Genomic DNA, 13,394 nt, shown 5'->3' on the forward strand with positions numbered 1-13,394 from the left:
AATATTGCTTTAAGTCGGCAGACTGAGAATTAAATATGCAGAATCAGCCTAATGAAATAACTTGCCTTTGGTTGCAAGAGCCTTCATCATTCTTAAGAAGATTTAAAGCTAACCTGACTTGGAGCTGTTTCAGTCCAATTATTTTTCAGCAATTTTGGGGGCTTTATTTTTCTTTTCAGCAGCATTATTCAGTCTTAATAGTTTTTATTTTGTTAATTTTTTGCATATTGAGTAAATGGGAAATCAGTTCAGAACCATTCTTAAGTAGAAATGAAATGCCCCGTAATCCAATTTTGATCAAAATTCGTCTTTGCTTTTCAGGGACCAACCAGCCTGTGCAGTTATCTCTGCTCTGCACAGAGTTGATAATAAAGCAAAGTAAAGCTTGCATTCTTTTCCCATTGTACGTGGTGGGAACGGGGCATTGTTCAGCTGGAGAACAATGTGCTGTTCCCTCAGCGTGTGGCAAAGCAGCAGAATGGCAAGAAGATGATTTCTCCCTGTGCTTCTACTTTTGTTTCTCAAATGTTTACAGGTCCAAAGTAAACCTTTCTTCCCACCTCCAGGTGGGTGGTTCTCTTCCCTGCAAACCTTCCTGTCTCCCTCTCCTGATGCCTTGTGTTTGCAGAAGATAGCTCACTACTGCAGCACCTTTCCCAAAAGCAGTCTTGAGGAGGAGAGACAGATTCGGCTGTCTTCACAGACCTGTTTTACAGCTCCTCTGCCTTCCACTTCAGTATCCATTGCCTTTTGGTGATGCACAGAAAAAGGAATCAAAATATGTCACAAAAATACAATCCCTTTCCAAATAGTGACTGCACAAACAGGCCTCCTGTGTCTTATATGGTGCATGGAGGTATCCCAGATACTATGTTTTTTTGCTTTATGCTGGCTTCAGTGATTCCAGCTAAGTTCCTGACTGGCTTTTATTGCAGAAGCAATATCTCAAGGAAGCCTTGCACTTTCCTTGTGCAACATCAGCAAAATTGGTGGCTTTGAAATGGTTGTTTGCTATCAAGCAAAGCGGCTCCATTCCTCCTATAAATGTCCTTCTTCCTTCCCACCACTCATTTCCTCACCAGCTCCTCCTAACTGTGGGACGAGTTTTTCTCCATGTTCATTTTTCTCTGACATCAGTTTACTTCTCTATGTTCTCAGAGTTCCTGAGTATGTTTACGTTCCTCACAACTTGCAGTGGCCGTGTATTGATGTTGCTTCAGGTAGATAAGCAGTGGAGAGAAAATAAACGGGTTGAGGAACTCTGGGAGCAATAGTGGGAGTTGTAAGTGGGGGGACAGGCAATAGAGGACAAGAATGGGGGAAGGGAATTGTTTGGTCCTTAAAAAACTTTGGTCTTCACTCTCATACTAATGGAATGTGACCATTAGAGAACTTTCTTTTCTTCGAATTCACACTGAATGCTGTAAAATACTCATTCATATACAAATACTGCCAGCTTTTTCTTCTCCAGGTTAAGGGTAGTTTTAAAAATGTCTCATGATTACAAACACATAATCCAGAACTGAAAGCATGTATATAAGCTCTGTTGTTGGAGAGGATGCCCAGATCTCTGAAATTTTAAGAACTAGAACAAGTTCCACCGTGCCGTGGTTCAAATAATGAAAAAGTCATTTGTTCCAAGAGCAGCAGGTACAGGAATACTCGCAGATTTTATGCATCCAGATTTGGCTAGTTACATTCACATGGACATATCCCAACAAGGTGCTAGTCATTGTCCCCCGCCCCCCTAAAAAGGCCAACTGTAAGAATTATGTTATAACGCAAAGAGCGTTTTCCTAGGATGAGGCAGGGCATTGAATATCAACAAGTTTTATCAACTGATAGAGTTTATTTTCCAGGCATCTGTCAGTGTATCACCCATCCACATGAACCACATGGGCTTCTGAGCCCACAGGATTCTGCAAAGAAGGTTGTAATGGAGGACTGCACTCCTACGTGCGGCGGGCCTGCACTGAGAGAGGAGCTTGGCTGCGTAGCTGAGTCTGGGTTGTCACATAAAGCAATTATTAGATGGAGGGACATGTTGTTAAATAATCATCTTAACATTATCTGCAACTGCCAATTGTCCCCAGAGGCAGAATTTAGGAGAGGTAACACATCAGTATGAGATATGACTAAATGCAACTCTCTGGTACCCTCCCAAGACACATAGCAAATGTCTTCTTTTCCTTGGTGGCAGGAAGCACCCATGCTCGTAACAGAAGAATATGAACTTTTCAAAGAGATTGTGTTGCCTTTCCAAGTTACCTTTATTTTCAGTTACCCCTCATTAGTTACCTTCTTGTTTGTGTCTATTCTTCTCAATACATCCTGCAGTTCTTGCCGCTTCACCCTTTCTGTTTTCCTCACCATCTAACCTTAGAGCATTCCTCTCTTTCTTTCTCTCTAAAAATCTGCCTGCTGGTATTTTCCATGAATCCATCTGCATTGAATTATTTATAGATATAATAAAGTCCGCTTTTGTCTAATGTTTATTTTCTTTAATAACAAGAAACATGGGGAAAATGTTCCAAAGAACCGAAAAAGGACTTGACTTTTCCTGGACGCTAGGCAACGGTAGCCAAAAAGTACAAAACAAGCCGTAGGATGTTCGTAAGATGCCTTCTAAAAATAATAATCTTAGTACGTTGGTATCTAATGTGCTTTTTGCATTTGTTATATTTCCCAAATCTGAGCCTTGGTTATAACGCTGTCATGTCACTCTAAAAGCTCTAATGGACAATGAGTTACTGTGGAGGCAACCAGGGGCAATAAGCAGATGGATTACTGCTGGTGGAGCCAGATCTCTGCTACCTGTTTTCCTTGTCCTAAGTGTTTTAAATAGGTCATGGAGATCTCTTATCCTGGTCATTCCTGACCAGTGAGTTTATCTTGTATCTGGTAAAAATTAGGACAAACAATATATCTTACTTAATGAGTCATTGCTAGTCCTATGTTACCTTTTACTGCTTGTTTGAATTTTCTTTTCATTATGATTTAAAGGCTTTTCCCATCTCCTTTTCCAGTGGAGGGTTTATGTTGCTCATTTGCTTCTTTCTTCCCTTCAATTATGCGAGTCATGCAAGCATTTCCCCTTGAACCCTTTCCAGCTCCCGCCACCCCATACCTCACCCCCTCCGTGTCCGCCCCCTCGTTTACACAGCTCCATTCTCCACTGTGTTTCCTGCACAGCCCACACTAATTGCACTTAGCATGGATGCAGTGGGGGAGGGCGTATGGAAAAGGTCCAGGTCCAGGGTGACCAGAGACAACCTCAGGGTGGGGGCATGTCGGTTCTCATCTCTTTGCAGGGAGCAAGGAGGGACCTGGAAGCTGCAGAGGTGGGAGCTCAGGAGACCCGGTCCCTGCTCTCCACTCCACCCACCTGATGCAAAAGCTGGAGGGTAAGGCTTATGGAGCCCTCCTTGCCACCTCTCCTGGCAAAAGGTTATTCAGCATATGGGAGTGGTTATTTTTTTTCTCACTCATTCTGTTTCCTTCTCTATTCCATACCCCTTGACCACTTGTACTATTGCAATTGCTTGTCTAAAACACGTCTTCACGGCCTCTGCCCCCATTCCAATTCTCAAACCACAGAAAAAAGTAGGACGCTGACACCACAGAAAAGGCATGCTGCACACATCGGGGCTGTTCCTGCAGGCTGGGGATGAAATCTGCCTGGAGGACTTGCAAAGTTCAGTCCCTGCGCTCCCCACAGTGTGTTATGGCTGTGAACACCGTCTCTTTCTCAGAGCAGCTTTTAAGTGTGAGTACTTGCCTCAGAAAGAACAAACACACACCATCAAACAACCTAACTAACAAACAAGCTCTCAGAGATCGGCAGCTCCCAAAATCAGCATTCAGTACTCTCTGAAACTTCACTCATTTGGATTCAAAGGTACCTGGATGCAGAGCACTTGAGCGAGAGAAACTGCACATCTGTGGCATGTGTGTACTTATTTATATATTTATTTTCCAATCTCACACCTGCCTACTTTAGCTGATCTCTAGCTATCACATTGTGATGGAGCAAAAGTAATAAAATGCCCGTAGGATAGAAAATCCTACCTGAAGTTCTCCCATAGCTCAGCCAGACCTAGAAGATGAACAATTCAATTAAAAGAAATACAAAGTTTTTCTCTCTTCACCTTGCCATTTTTCCCTTCTCTTCTGTGTATTTCATATATCCATATATATATATAAATAAATACACACACACACGCACGCGCATACGCACATACACGCACAAACCCACCCCTCCCCTTTCCAATCCTTCCTTTAAGGTTTAATTTAACAATAACATTTGCGATCGGGGTCCTGAGCATCTCAAGGGCATTGCGCTTGAAATTGCACACACTCCGCACCATTTATCATAGCCTGACATGTGTCATGTTCCAGACTGCAGCTCCAAGAGGTTACAGCTCACGACTGCTCCTTTGTTGATCAGCTGCCGAGACAACTGAGGCACCTTTCTTTCTTTTTTTCTTTCTTTCCTTCTTTCATTTTTTTTTTTTTTATTATTAAAGCTGCACCGTCCTCTTTTCAGAGGGTTCATTCTGACACAATAGAAAAAGCAAACGAATTCTTCTCCACTCTCTGCAGTCTCCCCACCCGATCTTCATCAGCGCCAATTCAGATCACATTTACCTTGGGTTTGATAGGAGAGCCTTGGCTGGTTAATATTACTGCTTAATATTGACTGTAAGATGGATAAACTATTTTCAAGGTAGTTCTCTGCTTGAGGAGAAAAACAGCTGTGTTAATTGTTAAGGATATTGGGGACAGCGGTAAGGGAGTCCCAAAGCGCTTTCCTGTGGCAAAATCCAGGCTTGCCAAGCCAGTGAGCTTCTTCCATTGCTGAACTTCAGTCCTGCAACTTTGGGGAAACAAATTTTCTCTTCTCCAGAGCTTCTGCTTCATTTGCTCCACCCCTTCTCCTTCACTTCCTTGGTGCCTTGCAGAGTTCTTGCTGAGCACCTGAGACCTGCACGTATCTTTGCAGAAATGATGCGTACAGCAATTCAACAAACCCGGCTGTTTATAAAGCATGGTGACAAGAGCCACTGAATTGCGTTCATAAATTACTTGTAGATCTTACTTCTGCCAGTCTTCATCCTGTCAATCAACATTTGTATAGGGTGTGGGTACGGGTGTCATTGTAACTTAACGTGTAAAGGATGCAAGGTACTATCAATAGAAAGAAATGGGGTTTGAATACTGGTCTAAGAGCTGAACAAAGCAAACTTTGCTTTGTATTTTTCAGTTTTCTAAAGAAAATTGGCGTATCAGGTGAGCTAATAATTTCTTTTTAAACTATTTATAATGAACAGGACTTGAAGGCAAGAAATGCTGAGCTGGAGCTGATTTCTCCATTTCCTCTCCCCGTTTTCATGTTCAGCTCTGTCCTGGAAGACTTCAAGCCCAAATGTTCAGGTCCCAAAGTCTGTCTGTGTTTTGGAATGATACTTGATCTTTCAGATTCCTATTCCCCTCTGAGCAATAAATCACGCCATGTTCGTCACCACCTGTTAGCATCAAGCACAGCCTCTGCAGACACAGTTGGAGTTGTCTTACTTTCTCTCACGCTCTCAACTCTTGCCGATGGATATTTTCAGAGGTTTCCTTGGTTTGGAGGCTCTTGATTAATGAGAAGTGCCAGATGGGAAGGCTCAACTACTACCACCACGTGTGTGTCACATGCCTATTAGATTCACAAACGGAGGGTTTTCCTGCCATTGGCCAGCAAGATTTTGCACTCTGTCCTTCATGATGTGTTTGTCGCAGCCACCCATCTCGAACCTCTTTGCCTTCCAGTTCACATCCAGTTAGACTTCAGCAGTCTAACCGGAATAGTGCTTTGCTGTCTGGAAGGATGGCTCTTTTTCTCCCCATTTCTCAAGGAGAGGAATGTCCAGTTTCATGGTCGTAGCTCGGTAGTCCCACATTCACAGCATCCTCTCTGAGCTTCTCCTGGGCTCAACACGGAGCTGGCTCCCCGCTGCCTGCGATGCACGTTCCCCTTGCATTGCTGCTTGCGTTCCTGACCTTGACTCATGCTTGATCCCTGCCCTCCCCCTCTGCCAGCACCGCGGCACCTGCCTGGCTCTGCGGGGATGATGTAGTGCTACCAGCTGGGATGGCGTAAAGCAACGGCAGGACTCGGCCAACTTTCAGTCACATAACTCTTCCCTGTCCCGGGGAACGCGACCACCTGCACAGTCTCGCCTTCCCCCACGCTGAAGAACGAGGGTTTAGCAAAAGTAGGACAAAGCACAGCAACGCATAAAGGTAGAGACCACCATAAACGCTGCTTTTCCATCAGTTTTGCCACCCTAAGCAACCACCTGCCTGTGTATGCCTGACGCTGGCACCGCTCCTCTGCCCCCAAGCAGCAAGGAAGCTTTATGCTGCCCGACTGTACAGTCTTGAATGAATTTAATGGCTCCCCACAACTCCTAGTGAGACTTATTGAGGATATTTAAGAGGGCTGGAGTCACGTTATTTATGGAGGGGCTGTGCCCGGGGTGTGCCTGTGCCTCACTCTTTTTAGGACAGCTGTTCCCATGAAAGCTGCTGCGGTGTTTTAATTCCTAGCTCCAGACCGCACAGGGGCCAGTCTAGCCCCCAGCAGTTTTAAATGGAAGATGAATAAATTTAAGGGTATTTTGTGGATTTGTAAGGAGGAAGTAGGGAGGCTGCACAAAGGAAAAAAAGAGTGTATGCTATTGTCAAAACTAAAAATAAAAAAGCCCCTCAGCCTTTGCCTTCCAATAAGAGATATTCTCATCCTAATATTGCTTAGAAATGGGGTCTCTTTGGGCTGGGAGTGAAAGGGATACACAGATACTCCGAGCGTAATAGAAAAGCGACGAGGGAAGCAGCACACATAGTAATCAGGCAAGCGGTCAGTGTTTCAGCTGAGACCATCCTCTGAATATCTCAACCATGAAGTAGTGCTAAGACTGGATTCAGAATTGGCTGAACAACCTGGTCTCCCTGTGGAAGGAAATATGGCTAGAGCAGTCTCTATTTATTGGGATGGCATTGGGGGATGCTAGAAGTTAATTGGCTCCTCGGATATGAAGAATAAAAGTAACCTTGGGTCCCTCTACTAATAAGAAAAGGAGATAACCACCAAGCCAAGCAACATATAAATAAGAGGGGAACCAATAATGACTTTAAAAAAGTATTTAAATGCAATCAGGCAGAGCTGCCTGAGATACCAGAGGAAAGAATAATGACATGTGTACAGTAGACACAATGTAGATTACAATTTATAACAGGATACAGGATGGAGCCAGCACTTGATTAGGGGACCATGTTACAAATTTTTCAGCATATGTCCTCTGTTTTTCTTTGCCTTGGCATAGAAGGCTGGGCACTGCTGGTAAGTAAATCAGATCGTCAGAAAATGCCCATGTTGATGAGAATTGCAGGATCCAAGGAAATTAACTTGACTTGTATTTTAGACAATTCTGCCATATCCATTCCTTGCCCAGAGCTGTCAACTGGGAAAGAGTTGTGCCTGCTTACAGCTTTAATCAGAGATAAAAATTATCCCTAGTTCATGAATATGTTTATCATGAAGATATGTCAATGGCATAGAATAGCTTCTCAGCATACAGTTCTGCATGTCTTAGCTAAAACATGTCATATACTGAAGTGTTTTGTTCTCTGAATAACACCTTCATACTCAACTCATTGTCCGGACACAGACAGAGCCTGGGCAAGGGGAAGTCCTCCAGAATGAAACACAAGGAGCTTCTGCTTGTAGGGCCTTAAAGCTCCTTGGGTGTCTGGTTGCTATGCCGTGGCCACCACCTATGAACCATTCGCCTGATTGATTGCCAGGGAAGAGGTCAGGAGGGAAATTTTCAGTCAGTCTGACCACAAAAGCTGCTGGGGCTCCTTCGATCTTGCTCTGCATCTTGAGGTTTGGTCTCCCTCCTGGATGTGTTCACAGCTGCGTGCCCTGCTGTATACCGGACCCGACGCTTCGGCATGGCTCTTGACCATTAACACCAGTAAGTCGTGCTCTCCAGTGGAGTGGGGGGAGGCTGTGATGTGCTATTTCTTGTACATAGTCAGGCCATGATAAAAGGAAGCGGACTTCATGAATAGAGTAATTCTTTCCACTTCGAAATGTCTTTTCCATGCCAGTCTGGTAACACCACAACCCTCAGAGTATCCTAAATTAAAGAAAGTAATACCAGAACAACAACAAAACCAGGAATGCGAATGACACAGTAGCAAAACAGAGAGCAAATGGCTGACAAGGGGTGTTTATATGTCGCACGGTGTTATTTCGGCTGCTCTGCTTGTCCAAATCCCCCCAGAAAACAGAGAGAGCACAAGCAGCTAAATGAAGGCTCCTTGCAGGGCAGGGGCTTGCCGGATCCCGACGTGTGCGTGCATACCAGCGTGGGTGTATTTGTGTGTGTACGGTGGGAAGGAGGGAAGCTTGTCATTGTGTTTTCTTTTCTAGACAGGCATAAACACCCCTGTTTATTTCCAGCATGCCATCTAAATTCAAAATTAGCATAAGCTGATGATGTTAATTGATTTATATGCATGCAGGCAGTGCTTTATCAAAGGTAGAGGGACATAAGGTCGTTCCCCTAAGGGCCTCCAGGGAACAAGTACCCATCTGAGATAATATTGAGATTGGCATAGCTGGGTATATGACTGCTTCCAAGTATGAAGAAATTGAGTTCTTTGTCATTAACAAAAAAATAATTTTCCTATTAATATTGTAATTCTCCTTTTAATAAAGGCTGCCCTCATTGAGGTCTAGGAAAGTGCCCTCCAGGTCCACCAAGGGGTGGCCCAGGCTGCAGCTGGCAGGCTGGCTGCCTTCCCAGAGAAGGGAAAAGTCGCGTTGAATTGGCCATCTGAGCAAGGCTCTAGGAATTTTGTTCCCTTCAGATCAATCTACCGCAGCCATTGTGGAAATACTAGAACACTTCCTTAGAGGCGGTCAGAGATGACACTGAGACAGCGAGGACCGACAGGCAGTTCTCTACTTTCTAAGGAAATTTCATGAAAATATTTGCCCAGAGCTGTACCAAGAGCAAAGCCAGAGGAGGGCCTTGGCTTGCAAGAGCCAAAGGAGGGAAAATGTGTCCTTTCTTGCACTGCTACCACCTCAGAAGGGACAAAAGAAGACAAGATAGTTGCTAAAATACTGTGCTCAAAATGTCTCGCTATTGCTATTGGTTTTCACCATCTATTTTAAAAACCCTTAGTCTTTGCTAAGCATGAAAATGCGTTAATCTGAACCAACAGTTAATTCTTCTTTTTTTCCTTTTTCTTTTTTTTTTTTTCCCCCCAGGGTAAGTAATTTTGGGGGATCCAGATGTGAAATCCATCTAAAAAAAGCATCTTCCTTTTGTAAGCAAAACTCCCCTGCCTGGCAAATTGGGAATTTTGCCCTCCCTAATGGGAGCTGCAGTATCTGATTGCTGTCTGACTAAGTAGGAGTTTGTCAGGGCCACCTTCACACTGAATATCATACATCAGAGGCCATCCCTTTGAATTCAATGGCTTTACTGGTGCTAAGAGAGGATATTGGAATCTTAGTCTTAAATCACACCTTTCAGGTAATAAGCAGCAATGAATGGAAGAGAAAAGGAAGCAGGAAGCTTATAGGATTTAAGGAGTTTCTTTTGAAAAAGGAATCCACCCCGCTGCTGATGGCCAGATGCTCATGTGTGTCTGGAGGTGTGCAAATAAAGCAGGGTGTAAAGCTGTTAGCAGTGGTTCACGGCAACAGACCAGCTCCTGTCAAGGAAAAGCAGGTTAGGTAAACTTTTCAGGTGTTTGGAGGTGAATCTTTTCATTTGTGCACAGCCCTCGCTTGACCCAACTATTTCACATCATTACCAAGTGCTTTGTTCGTACGTATCAAACTTCCTTCTTGTGCTTTATTGGTTTCTGCTCTTGCTGACCTCTTCCAGCAGTTTACTTTCTAACATCCTGAAAGCTTCATCATGACTGTTCAGCACACCTCACCTAGGGCTGAGATTAAAAGTTAAAAAAGAGAAAGAGTGAGCACAACAGGAAAGAAAACAGAAGAGCTTTTGGCAGCAGCCTGGTGACACTCTGGGGTAAGTGAAATGGGATGGGTAACCACCTGGAATAATGGCAGGGGGGGAAAAAGAGAGAAGAAACTCAAACAGCGGGGCCTGAGTGAGAGGATTAGAGGAAACAGCAAGCTGAGCAGACCTCGGGCAGGGAGAAAGGCAGAAAGCCTATCTATCCGTCTCAGCTCTCTGTGCCAAAGAGAGACGCCGAGACCTGTTAAAAGAGAAAATGGGCTCATTTAAATTACAACACTGGGCCCAGATATCTTGTATCCAGCGGCTGCTTCTCTCCTGGACTAAAAGTCCGCTCAGCTCTAAGGTGTAAGAGCAGTCCCAGGGATATCTGCAGTGAGGGCAGGAAGAGGGGAAGGTGGGAATCAAACGGAGGGAGAGCAGATAGCGTCTGACCCCCACCTTCAGCTGCTGCAGGACACTTTGATGTAGCACAGCCAACACAACATCAACGATATCCTTCCTCCATAGGCGCTACAGAGCTGCATTTGTGCCCTCTCCCTGCACACTAGGCTACAGGGGACAGAGAGGAGGTGAGAGGACACCAGTCTGGCCGAGGATCACTCAGGCTGATCCCGGGACCTTCTGCCTCCTCTTTTCTGGGAACTCGCAGCAGGGTTATGTTTTAGGCTGCCTAAGCTGAGCATTACTGCCATTGGTGGAGGATAAACATTTTATTCAGCATTTGGGAGCCTGGCTCCGTTCTGAACAGGAGTGACAATGGAAACATTCAGTACTCATGCCAGGAAACATCATAAGATTCATTTGGTGTCAATAAAAGAAAAAAATGTTTTGACAAAACCAGAATATTTTGCTTGGGTTTATATTTTTTTTTTAATAATTCTCTAGTATATGATAGAAAATTAAGAAGTAAAGCCAAATATTGTTGTGTCTCCTCAAAAAGTTGACATGGGTTCTTTAGCACAGTCAGAATCTTTCTTCCAGTTTTCCTCCAAAAAGAAGTAGTGTCAAAATCAGTTTGATGTTATGAAGTGTTTCAGTGTTGATGGAACCACTTAACTAATAGTCAGGATATGTGTGGCTATCTCTGCCTCTAACTCACCAAAGAATCCGACCTCCAGGTGTTCGTCTCCAAGGCTATCATCTAAATTTGCAAAATTCAGGCTTTGCTTTAGGTTTACTGTACCATGAAGCATCATAAAGTTCAGTGATGCTTGGATTAGGTTTTGACAAATATGAGCGAAACATTGAGATTAAAATGTTAAAACAGAAGGAATTCCAGGAGAGAGCAACTGGAGGTCTATTTTGTGAAAATACCAAATATGTGGCTGCAACTGCAGATGTATGAAGTCTCATAGCAAAAGACACTATGTAAACTTAAAAAAAAAAAAGTTGGTTTGAAAAAAAATAGGAGTATTTGACCTGCAGTCTTTTTTTCATTAAGTATATATATATTTTTTCTGTGTATATTCTGCTTTTTTTTAATAATGCTAATGAAGAATGAAATTGCTACATCTTCAGACTAATGACCCTCATCAAGCCTATTTTAACAATTCCTTCCCTGCCTTTCCAAATCACCGACTCGTATTTAGGAGACACAGAGAATTTTAGCTCCCATGTCTGCCTTTGGTATTTCTACCAACTGTAGATTTGAGAAATGCAATGCTATGTCCCAGGGTACATAAAGCTTCACTTTGGCGTCCTTGACATCTTTGGTCTTTTTTGTGGCTATCTCATAATTCATGCAAGTGATGCCATACAACTGTAAGTTTTTCATGAGGTCATAAAACTGATTTATAGAGGTTTTCCCATAATCTCCAAGCAAATTAAAGAAGGTTGATGGAGCTATGCAACTCACTGTTGCCTCAACAATGGTCTCATTCAGAAATGACACTGAACAAGATTGAGGTATTAAGATTTCAAGAATGTCCTTAAGAAGCCTTGTCTGTCGTCAAAAAATGTGATGTCTACAAACCAAGAAGGGTTGTTTCTTCTATAAACTTTGTTGGTTTTACCTATGGTATCTACCTTAAGATTAGTCAGATAGTTTCTGCCTTCACTTTCTGCTTCCAAATGCAAAAGTCTGATTAATCCGTTGCAGATCAGCACTTGGGAAAATAATTTGAGGTTAATCTGCTTTCCCTTCTGAGATATTTGAAGTTTAAGATTATCCGTTCTTCAAACACTGTTTTATTTTGCTTTTTGGCTTTTAAAATAATTTTACAATAAAGGAAATATTCCAACAAAGGAAAATTCCAATTCCCAAATTCCAATAAAGGAAAAGTTCTCCACACACACACAGGTATATATGTACACATATATAAAACTATATATAAAAAACCATATATATATGTATATAAAAAACTATGGGTTTTATATATATATATGTAAACTACTTAAAACATACATGTATAAAAACTAAACACAAACATCAAGCTACTCTATTTCCAGACTCTTAAAAGTGGACATTTCAGAGTTGCGGGAACTTTATTCTTCCATCTTTAATTCTGAAGCTGTTTGTGAAGCGCTTGCATTTTAACAGAACTATATAGTCCAAGAAAATGAGCTTTCACTAAACTGCCTCCAACTTCAATAAATGCCCTGTGTCAAACTCGGAGAAAGCTTGAATGTAGTTCCAACCTGTGCGGCTGGGGCTGAGTGCCAATTACGCTGCACCCGATGGCCTATAACTGTCTTTTTTGCCTCTGTGAATATCACTTTTCTAGTTAAAATCTTCAGGATAGCTTGCAAACTATTTGATACTATTGCTCTGGAGTTGAAAGTAACCTTGAAAATATTTCTCCATGGTAGTAATCGAGGTGATTCTTCCATCCTTGCTCAAAAATGGCAGTATATCGTTCCTATCTTTCCTCTTCAAACTCTCCCCAGCAGGTTTCTGAAGACCTTTTTAAGATAGGTGTTATCCTTTTTATTTTCTTATTATTTGAATGTTTCATCTCAAGCTTCACAGGAAGACGACTATCTCCCAACTGCACGAAACCAGCCAGGAGTGTTTTATATGTATGTTCTAAAGCATTCGATGCAATCTGTACTGTGATTATACATAAATAAATAGAGAAATTCTTTTTAAAATCACCTTTTTATTGGAATGAGTGGGCCTTTTAGACAAAAAATACCACAAAGATCATACACAAACCAAGAACGTTCTAAAGGTGAGAAATTCGAGTACTTTAAAGAGTATTTGAAATATAAACAGGGAAATATAAACATTATAAGAATTAGTTTTATTATTAGAATTAAGAATTAATTCTTAGAATGATTTCTCAAGTAATTTAAAAGTGCGAATTAAAGTATTGGGCCAAATTCTGATCTCACAAT

This window comes from Gymnogyps californianus, chromosome 11 (genome assembly GCF_018139145.2).
Source record: "Gymnogyps californianus isolate 813 chromosome 11, ASM1813914v2, whole genome shotgun sequence".
Lineage (NCBI taxonomy): Eukaryota > Metazoa > Chordata > Aves > Accipitriformes > Cathartidae > Gymnogyps > Gymnogyps californianus.